The sequence below is a fragment of the Balaenoptera ricei genome, chromosome 14 (genome assembly GCF_028023285.1).
Source record: "Balaenoptera ricei isolate mBalRic1 chromosome 14, mBalRic1.hap2, whole genome shotgun sequence".
Lineage (NCBI taxonomy): Eukaryota > Metazoa > Chordata > Mammalia > Artiodactyla > Balaenopteridae > Balaenoptera > Balaenoptera ricei.
In genome coordinates this window covers 5,996,360-6,018,198 of record NC_082652.1, presented here as the reverse complement: position 1 = coordinate 6,018,198, position 21,839 = coordinate 5,996,360, and the positions used below count along the sequence as shown (strand labels likewise).

Here is a 21,839-nt window from a genome sequence, read left to right as displayed (position 1 = left end):
GGAGCTGGGCTCCCTCTGCACTTGCACACAGGGGACGTCACATCACCTCCCTGTGCCTCCGTTTCCTCATCTGTAGAATGGGGATAAGGACAGTGCGGTGATGAAGTGTTTGCTGCTGTTACATGATCATCCAGGACTTCTGTCCTCCTCGACCCGCACACGTCTCCCCTTCTGCCTCTTACTGTGGTTCTTTCTCAGAAATGCCTGCTCCCCTGCCCCTGACTCCGGGCCCACCAGACCCAGGCCACTCCCCGCCCCGCAAGATGAGGAGGGTCTCAAAAGGCCTCCCAAGCTGGAGCATCTGGGTGTGGGGTCCATATTGTGCCTCTGTCTTCAGGAGGGGAACCCAAAGCATCTGCCCGGCCTCCATGCCCCCGGGTGGCCTCCCTGCCACACGCCCCTGCCCGTCCCCAGACGGGCCTTGTCTCTGGGCTGAGGAGCCCCTTGGGTCCTGCCAGGGGGCTCTCCTAGGAGCACTGGCTTCCTCGGCAGGGGGAGGGACCCCCTCCGCCCCCTCCCCCGTCTGTCTGCCTCGGCCTCCCTCAGACGTGATGGATCGCCCCAGAGGAGGAAGCTAAGCGCTTGCAGACAAAAAGCCCTTTTATCGTCCTCGGGCGGGGCCGCCGGAGTGACAAGCAGATAACTCAGCCGCAGGAGGAAGGCTCTCCATCAGGTCTGTGGTACAGATGGATAGAGGACCGAGAGGCAGAGGAGGAGAAGGAGGGAAGATCACCCCAGGCAAGGCCGCCTTCCTTCCAACTTCCAAGGCACCGAGAACGCCGGGTAGAAAACCCGGCTGGGCTGATCCCTTTGGGGGGACCACCACTGGTGTCCCCCATGTTCCAAGATAAAACCCATCTCTGTGGGGCCCAGGGCCTGGCTCAGGAAGCAGGCAACCTCCAAGGCTGTCCCTCCCTCCTGCCTACTGGGGGCCCCCAAAGGCTCAGGAACAAAGGAGCAAGGCCTGACTCGTGCAGACTCCTGCAAACCAGGAGGCCCATTCCACAAAGCCTCAGGGCCTTTGCACGGGCTGTTCCCTCTGCCTGGGAAACCCTTCCTCCAGAGACCTGCAGGCTCCCTTGCCTCCTCCTGCAGGTCTTTGCTCAAATGCCACCTTCTCAGGGAGGCCCACCCTGACCCCCCCATTTGAAACTGCAACCCCCCAGACCACCCACACACTCCCCAAACCCCCTCTCTGCTGGTTCTTCACCCCAGCGCTCCCCACCGAAGGACACACTACGTACGTATCTGACTTGTGAACTGTCTGCCTGACCCAGGGAGGACGGGATTCTTGTCCAGCTTATTCCCAGCTCTATCTCCAGCACCCAGAAAAGGGCCCAGCACACAGTAGGCGCTTTAGAAAGAATCGTTCAATGAATGAAGAAAAATAAAATCTCCCAATAGCAGCCAGTCCTGAGCCAGGACGTGCCCAGCAGTGCCCTCAGCAATCCTTGGAGGACAACCATTTGACAGATGAGGAAACCAAGGCACAGAAGTGTCTCAGCTCCCTGGGATTTGCACCCAGGTCTGCAGGAGGCCCACCCACTGCAGAACCGCCCCAGAGACCCAGGACGCCAGTCCAGGGCTGGGTGTCACAGACAAGGACTGAAACCCGCCCCCAACCTGCTTCTCGGCGCTGCAGCCTCAGGGAGGCCCCTTCCTATCTCTCGGCCTCAGTTTGCCCCTCTGCAGAATGGGGCTGCACAGGTGACCACCTCCCCCCACTGTCCCTCCCAGGACACTGCCCCCCAGTCCCTACTGCACTGGTGTGGCCCTGATGAGGGAACAGCAGTCAGAAGTGCTGAGCAGAAAGTGCCAGATCTCGACCCCATCGTGGACGCCAAGGGTTGGGCTGGGGGCTCCTCAGACCCTCCTCTGGCCCTCCTTGGGGCCAGGCCCGGCTGACAACCCTTCCCAGCCCTAGAAGAACAGCTCAGTCGGTAAGAGGTAAAGAAAGATGCTGGGAGCGCTGAGTGAGCGCTTCCTACCTACTAAGCACTGGTGCTCGCAGCAACCCACGCCCCACGTCCCGAGCCCCAGCAGCTGAACAGTGCTCGGTGACACAGAGCCAGGAAGGGGTCAAACTGTCATTTGCCGGGGGCCAGTGCGTGTGCCCCAGCAGCTGCACCCACTGACCAGCCCTTCCTCACTGGCACGGACAGGGGCTAAGCACCCCACATGCCCTCCAGACGTGTTTCCACTGCTTCCCCAAATTGCCTGACTCTCCAGAAGGCTGGGGGGTGGGGGGTGGGGCATTTCCTCACCACGCCCACAGGGGTCTCTGGCCACATGACTGCCTCTCTCAGGCCTGGGTCAGCTGGTCCCCCTGTCCCCGGTGGGGGGCAAGGACAAGACACAGGGAGGGGACCCGCAGATTCAGCTCCCTCCTCTGCCAGGGCTCCCGGCTGCTTCAACAAAAATACAGAAACCAAAAATCTTAGCAACAATCGCCAGCTCTGTGGGGGGATTTGATTCCATCCCCATTTTACAGATGGGGAAACTGAGGCACCGGGTGGCTCAGGACCCTGCCCAAGGTCACGCAGATAACAAGCGGCAGACAGAGATATGCACTCAGGCAGCCAGGCTCCAGGGTCCCTGCCTGGGACCACTTGCCTCTCCTGGTTGAAAAGAATATAAAATAAAAGATGCCTCCCTCTACCACCAGCCAGGCCGGTACCTGAATCCCCTCCTCCAAGCCTGTGCTGGGAATTCCATGGCACTTTCACTGCTGGGGCCCGGCTTTGATCCCCGGTGGGGGAACTAAGATTCCACAAGCCGCACCGCGTGGCCAAAAAAACAAAACAAAAACAAACAAACAAAAAAACAAACAAGCCTGTGCCCACCCCACTGACCCTCACCTGGACTGCCTTCCCTCTCCCTGACACCCCAAACTCTGCCAGTGCCCCTAGGACCGCTCTCCACTCCCCCTGGTGGAGACGCTTTCTGGGGAGACCCCTGCTGTCAGATGTACCAGGTCGGCGGGGGGACAGGGAGGGCAGTGGGCACAGACCAGCCCCACATGGGCCTTGGTTTGCTTGGCTGTAAAATGGGTACACTGGGGAGGAATCTGCCAGGTTCCCTGGGAGAGTCAAAGAATTACCCCCAGCTCTTTGCTTCCAGCTGAGACATGGCACAGGTGACCCGTCTGTGCTTCGGTTTCCCCATTTATAAAATGAGGATAACAGCCCATTTTGGAGCATCGCTGTGAGGGTCACAAAACGCGGTGACATGAAAAGCACTGTGGTGGTGGGCTTTTGAGCAGCTCCTCTGTGCCAGGCGCTGCTCCATATCAGCTCATTTAATTGTCGCGGCAACCCTACGAGGGGACACTCACTACCCCAGTTTACAGACAGGGAAATGGAGGCACAAGGAGATGAGTGACTTGTCCTGGGCGCCCAGCATGAAAGTGGCAGTGGCAGGACTGGAAGCCCGGCTCTCCCGCTGGGCACGGCGACCACGGTGGCACACAGGTGTCCGGCCCGAGGGCCTCCTCCAACGTCCAACGTCCCAACTCGAGGGCCAGCACACAGGCTCCACCCTCTCCGAGCCTGCAGCCCACCATCAGGGCACAGAAGCAATGTGGCCATGAACCCCAGAGACAGAGAAAACCCACCGTCACACAGCTGCACTGCTGGGACAACCCCTTCTCCCAGGCACCATCTGCACATCGATGCACTCAGCCAGAAAATACCCCATCCCGGCGGAACCCACAGCCTCCACCCTGGGCAACACTGCTGCCCAGATCCCACCCCACAAGGCCACACAGAGCCCACCACCACATCCGCCAGCAGAACCTGGCACCCCAGCAACTGCCGACCCCCTGCCCACGAGAAGGTCCCAGCAATATGAATCCGCTGGAGACAGCAAGGAGGGATAGATGTGAACCTACCAGAAACAGCCACCAGCAACGCTGTGTCCTCAAAGACTCTGGGGGACCTGCAGGGGAAAACACAGGTCTTGTTAGCAAGGATCGCAGCACCCCCATGAATGGGCTAAGGTATGACCACATCAATGTGCGGGTAGAGACGACAAGGCCCACTGGTCTGGACCTGGGGTACTGTGTACATCAGGCCAAGTGTTTCTCCACGACAACCCCATGAGGTGGTACTGCTACCCCATTTGACAGAGGGGGAAACTGAGGTTCAGAGAATCAAAGTCTCACGCCCCAGGTCCCACAGCTAGGAAGTCACAGAGCTGGGATTCCAATCCGAACTATGTGGTTATAAAGGCAGCCCACACCCCAGCAAAGCCCCCAAGGGACCCCGGGCCCAGATCACACTGTCGCTGTGAAAATCCCCCATTAACTTCCCAGGGGACCCTATGAAAAGTCAGTAAGTGACACCTGATGGAGGGGTGGGCCTACGACTCTCATTCAAGAATTTCTGAGTCACCATTCAAAGTCAAAACCAGCACAATAAAAACTAGTGTCCAGAATATAAAAAGCACGCTCACAAATAAATAAGAGCCAGTCAACCCAATAGAAAAATGGGCAAAAAGACCTGATAGAACTTCACAGAAGTGGATATAGAAATGGCCAATAAGCACATGAAAAGATGCTCAATATCATTAGTCATCAGGAAAGTGCAAACTAAGAGACCACTACACACCCACCTGGATGGCTAAAATAAGACAGACAATGCCAAGTGTTGACGAGAATGAAGAGCAACTGGAATTCTCAGACGTCACTACTTCAATGCAAAATGGTGCAACCACTTTGGAAAACAGTTTGGCAGTTTCTTACAAAGTTAAACATACATTTGGGTGACCATATGACCCAGCAACTCCACTGCTGGGTATTTATCCAAGAAAAATGAAAACATATGCTCATACAAAGATGTGTACATGAACGTTCATAACAGCTTTAGTCATAATCACAAAAAACTGAACACGGTCCATCCATAGATGAAAGGATAAACAAACAGCGGTACATCCATACCACGGAATACTACCCCACAATAAAATGGAACAAACTACAGACACACACCACATGGAGGGATGTCAGACTCAGACGCTAAGCACACGCGAGGATTCCATTTATAAGATTCTGGGAATGTCAAGACTCTACTTTCACGAGTAGAGAGATCTGCAGGGGCAGGCACACTAGAACTAAAAGATGATTCCCACAAAAGTTAGGATGTTAATCACCTCTGGAGAGAAGACCGCACATGACTCCTTAACAATTATTCATTAATCTGCAGCCACATGTTTATGCATTCTTTTTTTTTTTTTTTTGGCTGTGCTGTGCGGCACGCAGGATCTTAGTTCCTCAACCAGGGATTGAACCCCTGCCCCCTGCATTGGGAGTGTGGAGTCTTAACCACTGGACAGCCAGGCAAGTCCCTATGCATTCTTTATTGTGTTAGCTTCTGCAAGAAAAAGAACAAGTAAACAAATAGTAATGGGCAGATCACTAGAGAGAGATCAAAACCCTGGCTGTGGTCCCAGCTCCTCTACTGAAGGCTGTGACCTTGGAGTCTCTGACCTTGGTTTTCCCATCCAGAAAATGGGCCCACTCCCCACGGCTGTCTCCAAGACCCGTCCATTCACAAACATCTCAGCCTCGAGTGGACATTTAGGGAACCCCTTCTGCACCCCTTGCCCCCACCCAGAGATCAAAGGCGAGTGGAGCTGCGGCTTCCAGCTCTCACAAGGCTGAGGCAGCTGCATGCAGGGCTCAGGCTCTGGGACCAGGCTCCCTGGGTTCAAATCTGGGCTCTGCCCTTCCTAGCTGTGCACCCTGGGACAAGAAGCTTCACCTCTCTGAGCCTCAGTTTCTTCATCTCTAAAATGGAAACGAGGGGGACTGCCCCGGTGGTCTAGTGGTTAGGACTCCGCGCTTTCACTGCCGAGGACCTGGGTTTGATACCTGGTTGGGGAACTGAGATCCCGCAAGTCACATGGCGTGGCCAAAAAATTTTTTTTTAATTTTTAAAAATGGGAACGATGATACATTAAAAACACCGACCTTACAGGGATGCCGTGGAGGTAAAGTGCTTGCAGAGCCAGCGTGGGCTCACTAGCAGCACTCAATTCCTGCAGGGGGTTATATTACCCCAAGGCAGGGGCTGGCAGCTAAGCTCCAAGACCTCAAGGAGCCCTAAAAGGGGCAGCTGCAGGCAGCTCATGGGGAAGGATCTTGCCCCTTCTTTCCTGTCCTTTTAAGGTTTTCTTCGCTACAATGCCTCCGGGCTTGACACTTGTCCTGCCATCTGCGGCAGCTCCAGAGACAGGGCCCTGGGGGAAGGCTGGAAATAGGGAGGCCCAGGCATGTCTCCATAGCCATCCCGGCCTCCCAGAAGCCTCTGTGGCCAGCCCCCTCCAGCAGGTCCTGCAAAGGGCGCAGGCAGGGTCAGGTGGCTGGGCGCTCTCCCCAGGCACCACTTTGGAAGGGTTGGGAGATCAGACCCCGCCTGCTTCCCACCTTCTCCCAGCTCCAGCCAGTCCCCCCTGCAGTCCCCAAATGGACACAGAGCACCTGATGGCGTGAGGTCAAGACCGGCCTGGGCCGGCCCCAGGGGGACACACAGAGCATCTCCCAGCAATGCCGACAACACGCGGGTCCAGAGAGCAGTTCCCAGCCTAGAAAACTTGGGGACTTCCCGGAAGAAGCGACAGCCACGCTGTGCCCCACGGAGGAAGGTGAAAGGTGCGCTTGGCGAGAGGATGGGGGGATGCGGGCAGAGAACAGCTGATCACAGCGTTGAGGCTGGAAGGAAGAGGAGCGGAGTGAGTGTGCGTGTGAACGCCGGGGTAGGCAGGGCTGATCGCCGCAGGGCCCCTTGGATTGGGATTTTATTCCCAGGGGCAGGGAGACCCTTAGGAGGGTTTCGCATGCAGAGAAGGGAGAAGTTCCACCGGAATTTGGAGAGTGCATTCGGGCTGTGGAGTGGAGGATGGGTGCGGGTGGAAGCGGGACAAGTGGATGGGATGGAGAGCATTTTGCAAGTAAAATTCACGCGGGCGAGGGATGGAAGAGGAGCCTTGGCGGCTGTGCTGGGCTCCCGCTTGGACAGCGACGGCTCTGGGTGGGGGAGGGAAGGAGAACCACATACACTTCTTGTGGCCTTTCTGTGCTCCAGCTGCTTCCCCGGTACCTCATGCAATCCTCACAACCATCCCTGGAGGGAGGGAGGTATTGGGGGCCTCTGTTTCCAGGCCAGGAATCCGATGTTGAGCAGTAACTCACTCAAGGTCAGGAAGGGAAGGGAAAAGAGCCAGGATTTGAACCCAGGTCCAAGCTCTTTAAGCCTCGGAAGCCAGGGCCCTGGGGGTGGGGGGGACCCTCCTTGAGCATGAACAAGGAGAGAGGGAGTGGGGAGGTGGCCCCCGCAGGGAGGGGGCTCAACAGCTCCCTGAGCAGAGCTGCACCCAATGGGACCTCCGTGGGCCCAGAAGGTCCCCGGGTCCCTGGGCCTCCTAGCAGGGGGGCAGCTCTGACCCCTGTGCAATGGGGTCAAGCCAGGGAGCAGACCCTCTCATTCAAGGTCTCAGTCACGCTCGAGCTCACACTCCTGCACGTCCTCAGTCACACACGCACATACTCACGGCCTCATGCACTCACTTGTTCACACTCATGCATGCTCGTGCACACTGTGCTTCCACACACTCCTACACACGCGCGCTCGGCCCAGGAAGGCTCGGCAGGGGAGCCCCCCCCCGGGGAGCCCCCCCCCCCACCCGGCACCGTGTTTCCAGCCATGGTCCTGTCTTGGCCCAGCCCAACTGCTGAATCCCAGCCCCGTCCTCCTCTTCCCCCACCCCTGGGGGAGAGAGTGGGGGAGGGAAGGGAAGGGGGGCTGACCAGACTGGTTTCCCAGCAAAGCAGATACACGAAAGAGGACGGTTTCTAAGGGTTCCCCTCCCCCAGGCCCTTGGTAACCCTCCCTTAAGCACTTCAACAGCTCCCCAGGGCCCATGGGCTGAGACCTGCCCCCACATGGCACCAAGCCCCCAAACAAGCCCCATCAGGCCCCCCTCCGAGCTTTGGCCCTCAACTCTGCCATTTGCCCTCCCACCCCCTCCTCTGCCTTCCCAGCACCAGCATAACATTGCCTTTTTCCTCCTCCAGGAAGCCCACCCAGATTACCCCAGCCACAGAGGCTGACCCAAAGTGTCCATCCACCCCGCTCAGAGACAGGAAGCTAGCAGTCCAAGGCCACACAGGTGCAGGAGGGCAGAGCCAGTTGGGTTCAAACCCAGAGAGAGCTGTCCAGCTTTGACTGGGATACCAGCATCAACCTTCAGCCAGTTGACAAGCTTGACAGAACCCCTGCACGGGGATGGGGCCATGAATACGAAAGACAAGGGTCCTCGGGGGACACGGTCACACCTACCCACACTCAAACACCACACAGATACATCAAGAAAAGAGCAAAGAGCAAGACGGGGAATTCCCTGGTGGTCCAGTGGTTAGGACTCCACGCTTTCACTGCCGAGGGCACAGGGTTCGATCCCTGGTCCGGGAACTACGATCCCACAGCTGTGTGGCAAGGCCAAAAATAAAAAAATAAAATAAAAAGAAAGAAAAAAGAAAAGAGCAAGACGACGTCAAAGGGCAGTGACTAAAGTAACAGACATAAACCAGCATAAACCTGCAATGAATGACAGGCATGATGGGGGGTGGGGGGAGGACTAGAAGACAGGTAGGGTCTCCCAGGAGGTGACACTGGAGACCAAGGCTGAAGAGATAAGGAGGAAGGCACAGCAAATGTAGAGGCCTGGAGATGGGACCCAGCTAAACTGGAAGCAGTGGTGGACAGGGCGAGGGCGGGCGGTGGGGGGGGGGGGGTACTGGCCTGGGTTTTATTTCCAGGTTGAGGCCACGGGAGGGGAGGGGCACATTCGGATCTAACACATAACCAAGTAGAACAGTGTGAGGCATGGCCAGGGAGGACACTTCCGGGTCAATCCCTGTCGGCTCCATGGAGGTGGTGTCCTCTTCCCCAGACCAAGCCTCAGCCTCTCTCTGCACTGGAGTCTCTCCTAAGGTCAGAACCTGAGGGCTGCAGTCTCAGTGCCAGGCAAGTGCTTGGTAGTTGAACCTCAGTACCTCCAAACCTTTCCCACCAGGCTGTGCCGTAGCCACCCAGGGGCAAGGCCCCGACCCCGCTGGCCACTTGAGGCCCTAGCAACACCAGGTCTTTGCCTCCACCTGCTCCTTGGGCAGGCTGCTAAAAGTGATCGCACAAGCCAGGGCTTAGAACAAATCCTCCCTCCCAGCCCAGCCTCCTCTGGGCCTCCAGCCACGTGGGCCGTACCCTCGGCAGGGCCCCAGGAGGCCCACTTTCCAGGTGTGGGAAGGAGAGGGGTGTTGATGGAGCCCCCGCAGTGCCTGCAGATGATGGGCAAGGCAGTGACGGAGGCAGCCGGGATGCCAGTCCCGGCTCGGCCACTCCTGCACTGGGCACCCAAGTCACTTCATCTCCCCGTGCCTCTATTTCGTTGTCTATAAACTGAGGGGTGGTTACAGTGTCCCCTCGAAGGGCTGCTGTGACCATTAAATGAGTTAATACAGCAGAGCCCCTTAGAGCAGTGCCTGGCACGGCGTAGACCTCAACAAGCTTATTAATCACAGTAAGCACTTTCTGCTTCTCCCCGCTTCAGGACCCTCACAGCAACACTCCAAGAGAAATGGGGAAACAGAGAAACTGAGGCATGGAATGGTCACCTGTCCCAAGTCTCTCAGCTGGAAGCAAAAGAAAAAAGCTGGGACATGAACCCTTTCTTGAATCCCCCGACCCACCGCCACTCCCAGGGACCCTGGCAAATTCCTCCCCAGTGTACTCATTTCACAGCCAAACAGACTGACCCGTATCAGACAGGTCTGTGCCCACAACTTGCCCTGGTATAAGTGACAGCAAGTTGTCTCTCCAAAGAACTCCTACACACCCCTCAAAGCCCAGCTTATGATGCCCTCTCCCCTCCCCTCGATGAATAAGCCTTTCCAGTTAGTCCAGTCATATCCTGGTCCTCACCGCCTCCTCACCCAAAAGCTCTGCCTGGCCACCTCCAGCAGACCCTGAGCCTTCCAGGAAAGGGCCTGCCTTATCCCTCACTGAGGCCACAAGGCCTGATGCAAAGGCAGATGCACAGTGGGAACAGTGGGGTGAGGCTCAGAGTAAAAGAGACTGCATACAGAGGAGGGTTCAGCACAGTAGGGCCAACGCTGTGAGGTGCAGCTGACAGCAGGGCTGAGAGAAGGCCTGGCACACAGTGGGCCCAGCCGACTCACAACAGACCTAAGACAGTGCCCGGCGCACAGTGGGGCCAGGATCACAGAAGGCACTGGGGGAGGCCTGGACCTGCTTGCCGTCTTTCACCCAATCCCTGCACTCCCCACCCCTGGAAAGCCCCCCATGCCCCTCCCATACCCATCCGAGTCCCACCCACACTCACAAGCCCAACGGCTTCCTCCTCCAGGCAGCCCTCACTCCCTCATACTCAGCTACATCCAATCTGCAGTCACAAAACCAACAACAACGGCAATAATAACAGTGGCCATAACTAGCGTTTAGTTACTCCCATGAGGACACCAAGCCGAGCCTTTACATACTCATTTAACTCCCGACAACCTTTCAGGTAGGTTATTTTACTTATTTTATTATTTTTTTTTTTTAAGTCTACAGAGCATTTTTTTTTTTGGCCGCGCCGCATGGCATGCGGGACCTTAGTTCCCTGACCAGGGATCGAACCCGTGCCCCCTGCTGTGGAAGCGTGGAGTGTTAACCACTGGACTGCCAGGGAAGTCCCCAGGTAGGTTATTTTATTATCCCCATTTTACAGATGAGGAAACTGAGGCTTGGGGAGGTTGAGTCACTTGTCCCAGGGGTTATACAGCCGATGAGAGGAGAGGTCAGGACGGGCGCCCAGGCAGCCTTAACCGTGCACACAGGGCTGAGCGCTGTTACTGTTAGTGGTACCCTTGCTTTGTGTTCTCAGACCCTGAGCTGGGCAGCAGTAACCCGACCTAATCCTCCCTGCAGCCTCCTGAGCTGCTGCTACCCATTTCCCGGGTGGACAGACTGAGGCTCCAAGGGGGCATTGCACAGCCAGGCTGCCACCCACTTCAGTGGTTCCCCACCCCACCCCCGGGGGGCGGGTTCTCCACGATTCTCTCCCCAGTCAGTGCAGAGGCCAGAAGCCAGCGCCTGACAAGGAGCAGGAGCCACAACTAACCCACAACATCCCTACCCAGTCATCACCTCCTCCCAGGGCAGGATCCCCTGCCAGGCTCTGCCGTGCCAGCCCAGGAGCCTTGGCGCCGGCCCTCAGAGAGGAGATGCTCCACCTGCAGCTCCCGCTGTCCCATCTCAAACCCCCTCAGTGGGCAAAGGTCAAGTTCGACCAATCTGCCAATGAGCCCGGGAGGCTGGGACAAGGTCCCTGCCCAGGACCCTCAGGGCTGGAACCAGGTCCCCGAGCCAGCCTTGGAGAAAAGGTGCTCCTCCACCTGCAGCCCCTGCCTTCCCATCTCAGACCCCCTCAGTGGGCACAGGTCAAGTTCTACAAAATCACCCAGGGCCCGGGGGCTGCTGCAATGCCCGCCACTTTGAGGAAAGGGAAGTGGTGCCCACATGAGCCTCCATGTGGCAGTGTGAACCATACGAGGCCAAGACGAGCAAGCCACGAAACGTGTTCTACAGACGCCCTAAATGCGATCCCGCAGATCCAGGCAGTGCCCCCAGTGGGCAGGCATAACTTCCGGAAGCCATCTCTGCAGGCTGGATTTGGGGACTTCAGGGGCAGTGTGACCCAGGCACCCAGGTCAGGAGCAGGCCAGGGCCCTGAGGCGTTAGGGTGTGGGGGACCTAACACCCCTCCCAGAGCTGCCTGGGTCTGCCAGACACGTCTCTTCACACCCGATGAACAGGGAAGTCTCCCCTGTCCCCTGGGGCCGGGTGTCGCCCTTCCCTGTCACTGTTGTAGCAAGCAGCCCAGACAGCCAGAGCGGGAGGGAGGCAGCTCTTCCACTGAGAAGCCACTGGGATATTTTATTTTCCTTCTCAAGTGACAGCTGAGGCCGGCTCTCCTTGAAGCTGCGGAGAGGCAATCATGGAGAGTTCACCCCGGTCTCTGATTCCCCACCAGACTGCGGCAGCCAGCGACGGCCAGGGCATGGGGGCAGGGCAGCGGCACAGCCAAGCCAAGGCCACAGCCGGTGTGCATGTGAGTGGACAGGGCCTGGGGGAGGACAAAAGGGGAGGAGGGGCTGTGGCCCAATGGAGGGGGACACGGCCCCACTCCAGGGGGCTCAGGTCCATCCAAGGGGGGCACACAGTCAGGAGGAGAATGAGGAGAAACACTGACCTCCGCCCGCAAGCGCCCCAGTCCCCAAGGCCACCTATCCGGGCTCCCAAAAGAGACCTGTGCTGATCACAGGCAAAACAACCACGATGGTCACCACAGCAATAATAATAGCCCCTCCTGCACGCACGGTCACTGTGCGCCAGGTCCTGGGCCGTCCATCCTGACCCCATTTCACAGATGGGGAAACTGAGGCCCAAAGAAGTTCAGCAACCTGCCCGAGATGGCACAGCCAGGGAGGGGCAGGGAGATGGGGACCCGGGCGTCCGCCCTCGGCTGCCCCATCCTCCACCCCCTCCACCCTCAATTCGGCCCCGGAACACACTGCTTAGAAACCTCCCGCCCGCCTCCTCGCTACGGGGCGTGGGGCCATCTGCGGAGACAGCAGCCGACAGGAGCAATTAGACGCCAGGAAGGAGCCAGGATATCGACCGCTTCTGGAGGGAAGGGGGGCAGACGGGGGCTCGGGCCACACGGGTGTCGGCAGCCTGGCTCCCGGCCCAGCACAGGCCAAGTCAGGGCAGGCAGCACAGATCAGGCCGGGAGGGCCAGGGGCTTCGCTCCGCGGCCTGCGGAGGCCCAACACGGCAGCGCGGAGAAGCCATTTGTCCGTCGACCTGTCTGTCCACCACCGGCATCGCCAGCTGCAGACACCTGGAGCTCCCCTGACGCTTTCACTGCGTGGGCACCGTGCTAAGCCCTGTAAATTACTAACTGGTTTAATTCTTATAACCACCGTACACACGAGTTACTATGACTCTCCCCGTTTTACAGATGGGGGCAATGAGGCAGAGAGGCAAGAAACTGTACCCAGGGTTCCCACAGCTAAGATTTGCATCCAGACATCCACTTTAACCACACACCACCTCTGCCTGGGAGTCCCCTGAGGGGTGGGAGATAAGAGAGTGGGCTTTCTGGGAATGGGGCACGGGGGACTGCATGGGGTGGAAACTTCCAGAAGCCTCTGGAAGTCCCTCAGAGGCCCCATCATAGGCTCTCTGTAAAGCTAATTCAGTTTCCACCCTGTAGGAGCACAGGCCAAGGGCCCTACAATGCCAGCTGCTGGGTTCCCCCGGGAGGAGGCTGCCTGATGGTCAGCCGGAAGGGAAAACCACTGCAGAGCCTCCCACCCCGCCCCAGGCTTCCCTGCCCAAGAGCAGGGTCTGGGCCATTAGCGGCTGCCGGGCAGGGTCGGGGGCTGCCTGGGAGGGCGGGGGTGTCATGGAACCAGCGATTGATCGCCAGAAGCAATTAATTGTCTGGGTCAAGAGATGGTGAAAGAGATTTGTCACCGGGGGCCCAGGGGATATTCCAATGAGTCCAGCAACCCAGGCGGGAGGGGTGGTTCCCGCTGACCTGGTCCTGAAGGGAGGTCAGGACTTCTGCACGCTACTGGAGCACTGCACTCCTCCCCCACCCCGACAGGCCTCCCTCTGCACACTCCCACTCCCCAACACCAACCCCTGACCCACCCCAGCATCTGTGACCCGTGCACCAAGGGGACCAGCCCATCCTGCACAGATGGGGACAGAGAGGCCCAGCGAGGGAGTCCATACACAGAGTCCCAGCAGCCCGGGGTCTGGCCTGAGACCCGGACCCAATCCAAGCTGCACCAGGTTCTAGCTGGGCGACCCCACGCCGGTGCCTAAATTCTGAGGCTGTTTCCTCTGCTATAAGGTGGAGGTGATGATAAGCAGGGGAGTTAAAACCAGGACAGCTCAGGCACAAATCCCAGTTCTACCATTCTGTTAAGCCTGAGGCCATCACCTTGCTCCTCCGAGCCTTGGTTTCCCCATCTGTAAAATGGGGGTGATGCCAAGGGCTACTTTGTGCGGAAATATACAGTCCGGCACACAGCAGGTGCTCAGTGCAAGCTCGCCATCAGGGTTCACCAGCCCGCCTCCCCAGGGACGCAAGCCCAGCCCCTCAGCACCTAGGACACCAGCCTCAAGCCCTGAGCCGGGTCAAGATGAGAATACCTGGGGCACAGACCCCAGCCCCAGCCTCTGAAGCACGACCCAGTGGGAGACGTAGACCACCATCCCCGACCGGGCTTGGCGACTGCCTGTCATGGAGAACAGAATCCCCTGGACACACGGCCGTCCACCCAGATCCTCCACGGACAGAGCTGGAGGGGATACAGGGCATGGGCCTCCCCCGTGTGAGTCCCCCAGTGAGTCTCCCAGCTTACACCCCCTCGTGTCTGCATCATTTCCCTCCACGCACGCCCTGGGCACATGCGGCCCCTGGGATCCACTGTTTGATGACAGTAAACACCCATAACATCTCCCTCGCTGCTCCCACTATACAGATGAGAAAACTGAGGCCCAAAGCACCCAGCAAAGGGCAGCCTCAAAGCCAGCTCTTTGTGATGTCCCACAGGACCTCAGCAGGTTCTCAGAAGCCCGGGTCACCGGGCCGGCGGGGGGCAACACTGAGTCACAGTGAGAAACTTGGTAGAAACTGAAAACAGCCCCAGAGGCCCCACGTACTGCCCAGAGTGAGTCGCGCTGATTCACAGCCGGGCTCTGTGTTGGAAAGTTCCTGCTTCTGTGGTGGAGTGGAGGTGGGGGACCCGGGGCACAGAACAGCCACTAGGCGAGCCATGAACTGGCCCCAGGGCCTCTGGATCACATCCAGCCTCGCCCACCACCCAGCACCCCATCAGCCCCATCAGGGAAGTGCCCGGGGGGGAGGGGAGGGGAGAGCATGTTCTGGGCCACAGGAATACAGACACAGCATGAAAAGGGAATCTAGGTGTTCCTGCCCTCCCCTGCCCAGGGCACAATCAAGATGTGAGATCCTAAGGCCCGATGCCCGGTCTTCATGCTAAAGACACTTGGGCCTGACCATTCGTCATTGTGCGGCTGCTCTGTGCACTGGAGGATGTTCACCGCATCTCTGGCATCAACCCGCTATGCCTGTGACACCTCCTCCAGGCCGGGATAAACGAAATGTCTTCAGACACTGCCAAAAGAATCCTGGGGGCTACGTCGCCGCACTGACCCCACCCCTACCCTGACCCCGAAGGGCCTCTATTCCTGGGCAGGAAATAGCAGTCAGTGGCACCCATCCTCCCCTGGGCCGGCCCCTTGGTCTGGTCAGTTCCAGACAGGGTAGAACCCACTTGAGGGACAAGGGACCTGTGTCCAGGACCCGTCCTCACCCTCCTCCAGGTCAGGCCAGGCCCGGTCTCGCTGCCAAGGGACCCATCAGCCGTCAACACTAACTGACCAAGGCCCTATTACGTCCTGACACCATTCCAGGCACTGGGGGCCTAGCAGTGGACAAGACAGAGGCAGCTCCTGCTTCCTCGGAAGTGACCTGATGTGGGAAGGCTGACAACACACCAGGAGAAGGAATCAACCAAGAAACTTCACAGATCAACAACTACAGACCTAAGTGGGGGGCTGGGACAGTGGCTGCAGGGGGTGCGGGTGCTGCTTGATTGGGCAGCCAGGAGGTCCTCCTGAGGGTGACATCTCAGCTGAGACCTGATGGCAGCCGCCATGCCGATCGCAGGGAACAGCATCCCTGGTGGGGGAACAGCAAGTGCAGCGGCTGAGTGCAGAGGCCAGGGATGGGGAGGGATGTGGCTGGAGCAAGAGCCAGGAGATGGGTCAGTGAGGGTGAGCAGCTCCCCGGCACCCTTGGGGCCTCTGGGTTTATTCTCAGAGGAGGAGGAAAAAGGGAAGGGAGAGTGTGAGACAAGGAGCTGAAGATTCTCATTCTCCTTCGGACAGGATCCCTTTGCCTGCAGCATGGAGAGCACAGCAGGGACAAGAGCGGATGGATTCAGGGGCCAGGAGGAGGCTGTGTGGGTGCCGAGCCAGACGGTGGAGGGGGGAGGGGGACCACAGTGTCTGGTCTGCCATTATGAAAGCAGGGAGGGTCTCGACCACAGGGGTCCCGCCCCCCACTAACAGCATATTGTTGTTTCTGTGTTGTTGGGGCCGAGGGGGTCTCCAAGGCAGGGTCCCCACCCTGGAACATCTCAGAAAGTGGCAGGGATGTTTTTGGCTGCCCTGTGACGGGCACTCAGCCAGTGGGACAGTTCCACGCCACAAAAGTCACCCTCTCCACACAATCTTCAAATAACCTGGCTGTTAAAAAAAAAACCTGCCAGAACCGATCCAGACACTAGCTTTTTCTTTAGCATCACTTTCATGTGTTTCCAGAACCGAAACGCTTCTGATCTCACTTGCATCGCATCGACACTTACTCATCCTGAGTGGAAGCCAGCAGCAGTTCCTCCCATTTCCTTTTATACCACAGTGTACACTGATTGTTGTTATTGTTGTTGTTAATTCTGTGCACAGTCAAGACCGTATTCAGGAGGAATTTCAGTGCCAAGGAGGAAAGGGGATGTTCCAAGTGTATGCTCTAAATATCGTCAGGGGTTGTCGGGGTGCTGTGTGGCTCTGGGTAAGTTAGCCGACCTTTCTGAGCCTTAGCTGTTTGCCTGTAACACAGGGAAAGTGATGATGCGATCGTTGCTAGCTCTCGAGATTGAGAGGATCAAACGAATTAACACGGCAAGTGCCTGCCGCTATGAGACCCGGAAAAGCACCTGGCCCTCGGGTCCATCATCGCATGTGGCTGAAGGGGCTGGAGGCGGGTGGGGCAAAAGCCCCCAGCAGAGGCCCCGGCTGGGCAGGGGGTGGAGGAGAAAATCCCGCACTCCCTGCCTGGGCCAGGTGGCTCCTCGCCAGCCCGGCTTTCATCTCCAGGAGATAAGCCGCCTGCTCAAGTTCACGTTCGGGATCAAATGAACCCACTTAATCGCCTTAGGGATCTCCACTGAGCCGGCTCCTCGGGGACCCGGGGAGGAGGGCAGCTGAGCCCCTCCAGCCAAGACCCCCACCTGCACAGCCAGGCACGGAGAGGGCACCCTGCCCACCCTCAGCCCCAGCCCCGCACGGCCCGCTGCAGCGCCCCCCCAAGGGCAGGTGTGTGCACACTGGCCTTCCGAGTCTGTGCACACAGGTCACCTGCTCACCGTCACAAAGCACCTACTGTGCGCCCCATGCCCGGGCAAAGGGACTCTTAATCCCCACAGCCTCCCAGAAAGCAAGGGCTACCGTGAATGCCACTCTCCAGATGGGGAAACTGAGGCCTGGAAAGGAAACAGCCAGCCCACGAAGGTGACAGAGCTCCTCGCAGGATTACCGGCAACCCTCAGGGCAATACCTCCCCCATTTCACAGATGAGGAGACTGAGGCAGGAACGGGCCTTAAGTCACCACCATATGCCGATGCCAAGCCGGGGCGGGTGGGCAGTGTCCGTCTATGCCTGTTGGGGGGTTGGGTGGGGTTGCTCATGGCTGGCGTGATCCCAGCCACATCCTGGCACTTGGGACAGCTCCTGGCACACAGGAGGTACCCAGTGAGCACATGTGAATGAACAAAATCTACGTGCTGGACACAGACTCCAAGGAAGACTCCCTCACGGGACCTCTCTGCCCTCCTAACAGCCCTCATATACCACAGGCGTCCTGGGGAGTGTCTGTGCCCCCCAGAGGACCCTGGGCAATGTCTGCAGTCATTCCTGGTTGTCACAATGGGTGGCGGGTACCACTGGTAGAGACCAGGGATGCCGCTAAACATTCTACAGTGTGCAGGACAGCCCCCCAAACAGAAGTACCCAGCCCAAACGTCAGCAATGCCCAGGTTGAGAAATCCTGCTTAATTGAGCACCTACAGTGTGCAGAGCTGCACAAAACCCTGCAAGGGGATGAGATCACAGGGGTGAGGTTTTCGTGTCCAATGTCACACAGCAACTGCAGGGCTGAGGAAGGTCCCGGGTCCAACTGACTCAAAGCCCCACCCTGGAGCCGTCAATTACCCGCCCCATTCCTGAGGATTCCGACCCACCAGGTCTAGAAGTGCGGGCTGCAGAATCTAGATAGCTTCCTGTTCCCGAACTCGCACCACGATCACTTCCAGACAGCAAAGGTCTGAGCTGGTCCTTTCCATCAAAACCCACAGACACCAAGACGCCAACAGTCTCTCTCTCCGGGGGGGTGAGAACATGGCTGTATTTTGTGTGTGTGTGTGTGTGTGTGCAGGCTTTTTTTGTGTCTTAATTTTCCAATTTATAGAGAACACAGGGACTTCCCTGGCGGTCCAGCGGTTAAGACCCCTGCCACGTGGTATGGCCAAAAATAAATAAAATAAGATAAAATAAAATAAAATAAAAATACAGAGAAGAGGTTGGTTCTGCTTCTGTAAATCAAGAAAGTCTTTTTTGTAAAGCAGCTGTCGAGCCACACGCCCTACCCAAGGCCTGGGCCATGGGGAGATCTCACACCCCACTGCAGAGGGCCAGCCGGGGGAGCCCCCTGCAGAACCTGCCAGCATCGGCTGGAAGAGCCACAAGCCAGCGGTCCCACTCCCAGGAATACGTGGAGGAGAAGAGCACGTGGGCACCTGGAGGCACTCAGAGACGCTCCAAACACGGCAATCAACCCAAGCGGTATCTAGGGAACGCACCAATCACGTGTCCTGTATCCCCATGACAAGATACTATCTCTACAGAAGTTAAAATTCATCAACTAGATCTAACTGCACCGACACGTTGCAAAATCCTATTTTCTTTTTTTTTTTCTTTTTTGGCCACACCACGCAGCTCGAGGGATTTTAGTTCCCGACCAGGGATGGAACCCAGGCCCTCGGCAGTGAGAGCACGGAGTCCTAACCACTGGACCGCCAGGGAATTTTTAAAAATAACAATAACAGCTACGCGATTAGCCTTGTGTATTACACTTCTAATCCTCAAGACGATCCTAGAAAAGAGGTACTATTTCAGTCCCTATTTTACATATAGGGCAACTGAGGCACAGAGTGACACCTCACAGCTGGAAAGAGGCCAGGAGGGATGGGGACCCACGCCATCAGAATCCCTGCTTGGAACCACTCCAGTCTGCTTGCCTGTCTCAACGTGGAGAGGAAATTACTAGGCTGAGTTATATAAAAGCTGTCAATATTCGACCACCTTTGACCTACAAAACTGGCAGAGTCCTGTGGCTCATTCTAATAGCAAACTGCAGAGCGGCAAACACAGAAAGACACGCCACGTGCATCTTTCCAGCCTGGAGATGAGACGGGGGCCCCAGGCCGCGCAGGAAACCATGCAGAGGCCCGTGCAAGTGTGACAACATTTTTAGACGAGCACATGTCCAGTGGAGAAGTGGCAGTCTCTGGGGAGGAAACTCAAATGACCAGAAAGTCACCTGTAATTTTTATTATTATTTTTTTTTAATAAAAGGCAGCCGCCACCTTAGCTGGTGGCCCAGAACCCGGCCTCCTGGACTCAGGCTGGCTAGAACATTCCCACTGTCTCCCCGTGGCAGCCTTTCTGCCCCCCAGACCCCATACAGCCCATCCACGAGCAGTGGTTCCCCAGGGTCTGGTCTCCAGAGCCTCCTCTTCAGGCGAGAGAAGCTCTCCCCACCTAAGGATCCAGTTTCATTTAATTGCAGGCTTCAGGTTTCTGGAAGCCGGCCCAGAGGCCTTCGGGCCGAAGGCGTGGGCCATTTTCTTCCTCTTTTCAATAAAGCCGGGAAGGAAGCAGCACGTGGCATCGCCCGTCAGCTCCGAGAATGTGGAGCACTTGCCCCTTGGGAGACCCCACCCAGGAGAATCAGCTGTGGCTCGTCATGGCTGGGGCGGACAGGCTGGGGACACATTTTTTTTTTTCCTCTGGCCCTTCACTGGAGTCAGGTACCCCCAGCGGATTTGAAGGAATGAAGAAAAAATGCACACACAAACATCCCTACTTCACATCACTCCCTCCCTGCTCCAAAACCCCCAAATGGTCATCTCTCTGCTTCTAGATTTTTTTTTCTTGCATTTCATTTTTTTTCTCCAGCACAGCCCTTTACAGTTTGCAGGTCCTTCTCTTCACTCCGTGTCCCTCACCCATAGCCCCAGGGCAAGGGCAAGACACGGAGCGGTCACCTGATTCCAAGGTCACTGGCTGCAGGGACACACACGGTCTAAATGACCAGGTGGCACCTGGCTGCTAGGGGTCTCAGGGAAGATGAGGGCCCTTGTTTGAGTTTCCTCTTGCTACTGTAACAAATGATCACAAACGCGGTGGCCTGAAACAGCACAGATTTCTTATCTCATAGTGCTGGAGGTCAGAAGTCTGAAACGGATCTAACAGGGCGAAAATCAGGGTGTCAGCTGGGCTGTGTTCCCGCAGCAGGCTCTCGGCGAGCCCGCATTCCTTGTTTTTTCCAGCTTCTAGAGGCTGCCCGCACCCCTTGGCTCCTTGCCCCTTCCTCCATCCTCGAAGCCAGTAGCACAGCATCTTCAAATCTCTTGGACTAACCTCCTGCCTCCTCCATATAAGGACCTTTGTGAGCCCACCAGGATTATCCAGGATAACTTCCTCCACCTCAAGGTCAAATGATTGGCATCCTTAATTCCACCTGCAACCTTAATTCCCCTTTGCCATGTAACACAGCACAGTCACAGGTTCTGGGGTTTAGGGGTGTGCACATCTTTGGAGGAGACCATTATCCTCCTTCCCACAGGCTCCAAAAATCTCCGGGCCTCGAGGGAACTGCTCCAAAGGCCCACCCTACAAACCCTGAGCTCCAGCAGGCAAGTATTGAGTCCACGTGACTCAGTCTCTCCACTCCTACAGAGCAAGAACAGGCATACCCCGTTCTGTCATCTGTATGGTAAATACATACCCCAAGGGTGCCCAGTCTAGCCTTTGATGAAAATGTGAATCAGGCAGAGCCCTGTGGCTTATCACTAGAGACATCCCTAAGATGACAACAAATAACTCATCAATCAATTTTCTTGGGCAACTTTTGTGGGTTTTGGGGACGAGTCACAAATCGCCCTATTGTTCATCCCCCACTCCAGCAAGATCCATAACAGGGAAGACGCCCTGTTGAAACCTTCATGTCCCTGCATTCTAGGTCAACAATGCCACTGGCACCAACAAAGCACACAACCTCTGGGAAAATGGAAGGCTTCGCAAGGTTCAACTGACCGGCAGCACGACACTCATGCTTGGAAAACCACCCAAAGGACCAAGCCCTCACTGCATAGCTGATGGGTGGTGAGCAGGGCCTGGGGAAGCAGAGGCCACCCAATGTGCCCAGCAGCACGGCCACTCGGGGCACCCCTGGTGTGAGCCAGCACCCTCCGCCCATGGCTGCTGATGACCACACCTCACTGACCCCTGCCCAAGAGCCGGGTCTCCAAGGACCTGGCAGTACGGACAGGGACAAGGTGAAACCTGCCCCGTGACAACATAATCATATTAACAATAATAGCCACCGCAACGCGAAAGATGATAGAGGGCACGATGAAATACTCGCCTTGCTTCAAAACCCTTGTGCGTCTCTTTCCTGCCAGGAAATCTGGGAGGAGGATGCCAAGGCCCAGAGAGGTTGTACAAAAATTACACAGCAACCCAGTAAACGAGATGGGTCTCAAATGCCCAGTGCCCACCCCATGGCCTGCCTCCCAGTCCAGGACCGTCCAGGCAGCTCCATCTCATCCTCCCCCACACCC

The 21,839-nt window shown here is 57.2% G+C and overlaps 1 protein-coding gene across 23 annotated transcripts in view; it reads right to left on the bottom strand.

The window, feature by feature from the left end:
• Positions 1 to 21,839, bottom strand: part of NCOR2 (nuclear receptor corepressor 2) — a 224,427-nt gene that overhangs the window by 189,741 nt on the left and 12,847 nt on the right. For all 23 annotated transcript variants that reach the window (XM_059894628.1, XM_059894633.1, XM_059894632.1 and 20 more), the window contains exon 2: positions 3,890 to 3,936. The gene's annotated coding sequence lies outside the window, so the exon portion shown is untranslated. The remainder of the gene's footprint in view (positions 1 to 3,889; positions 3,937 to 21,839) is intronic.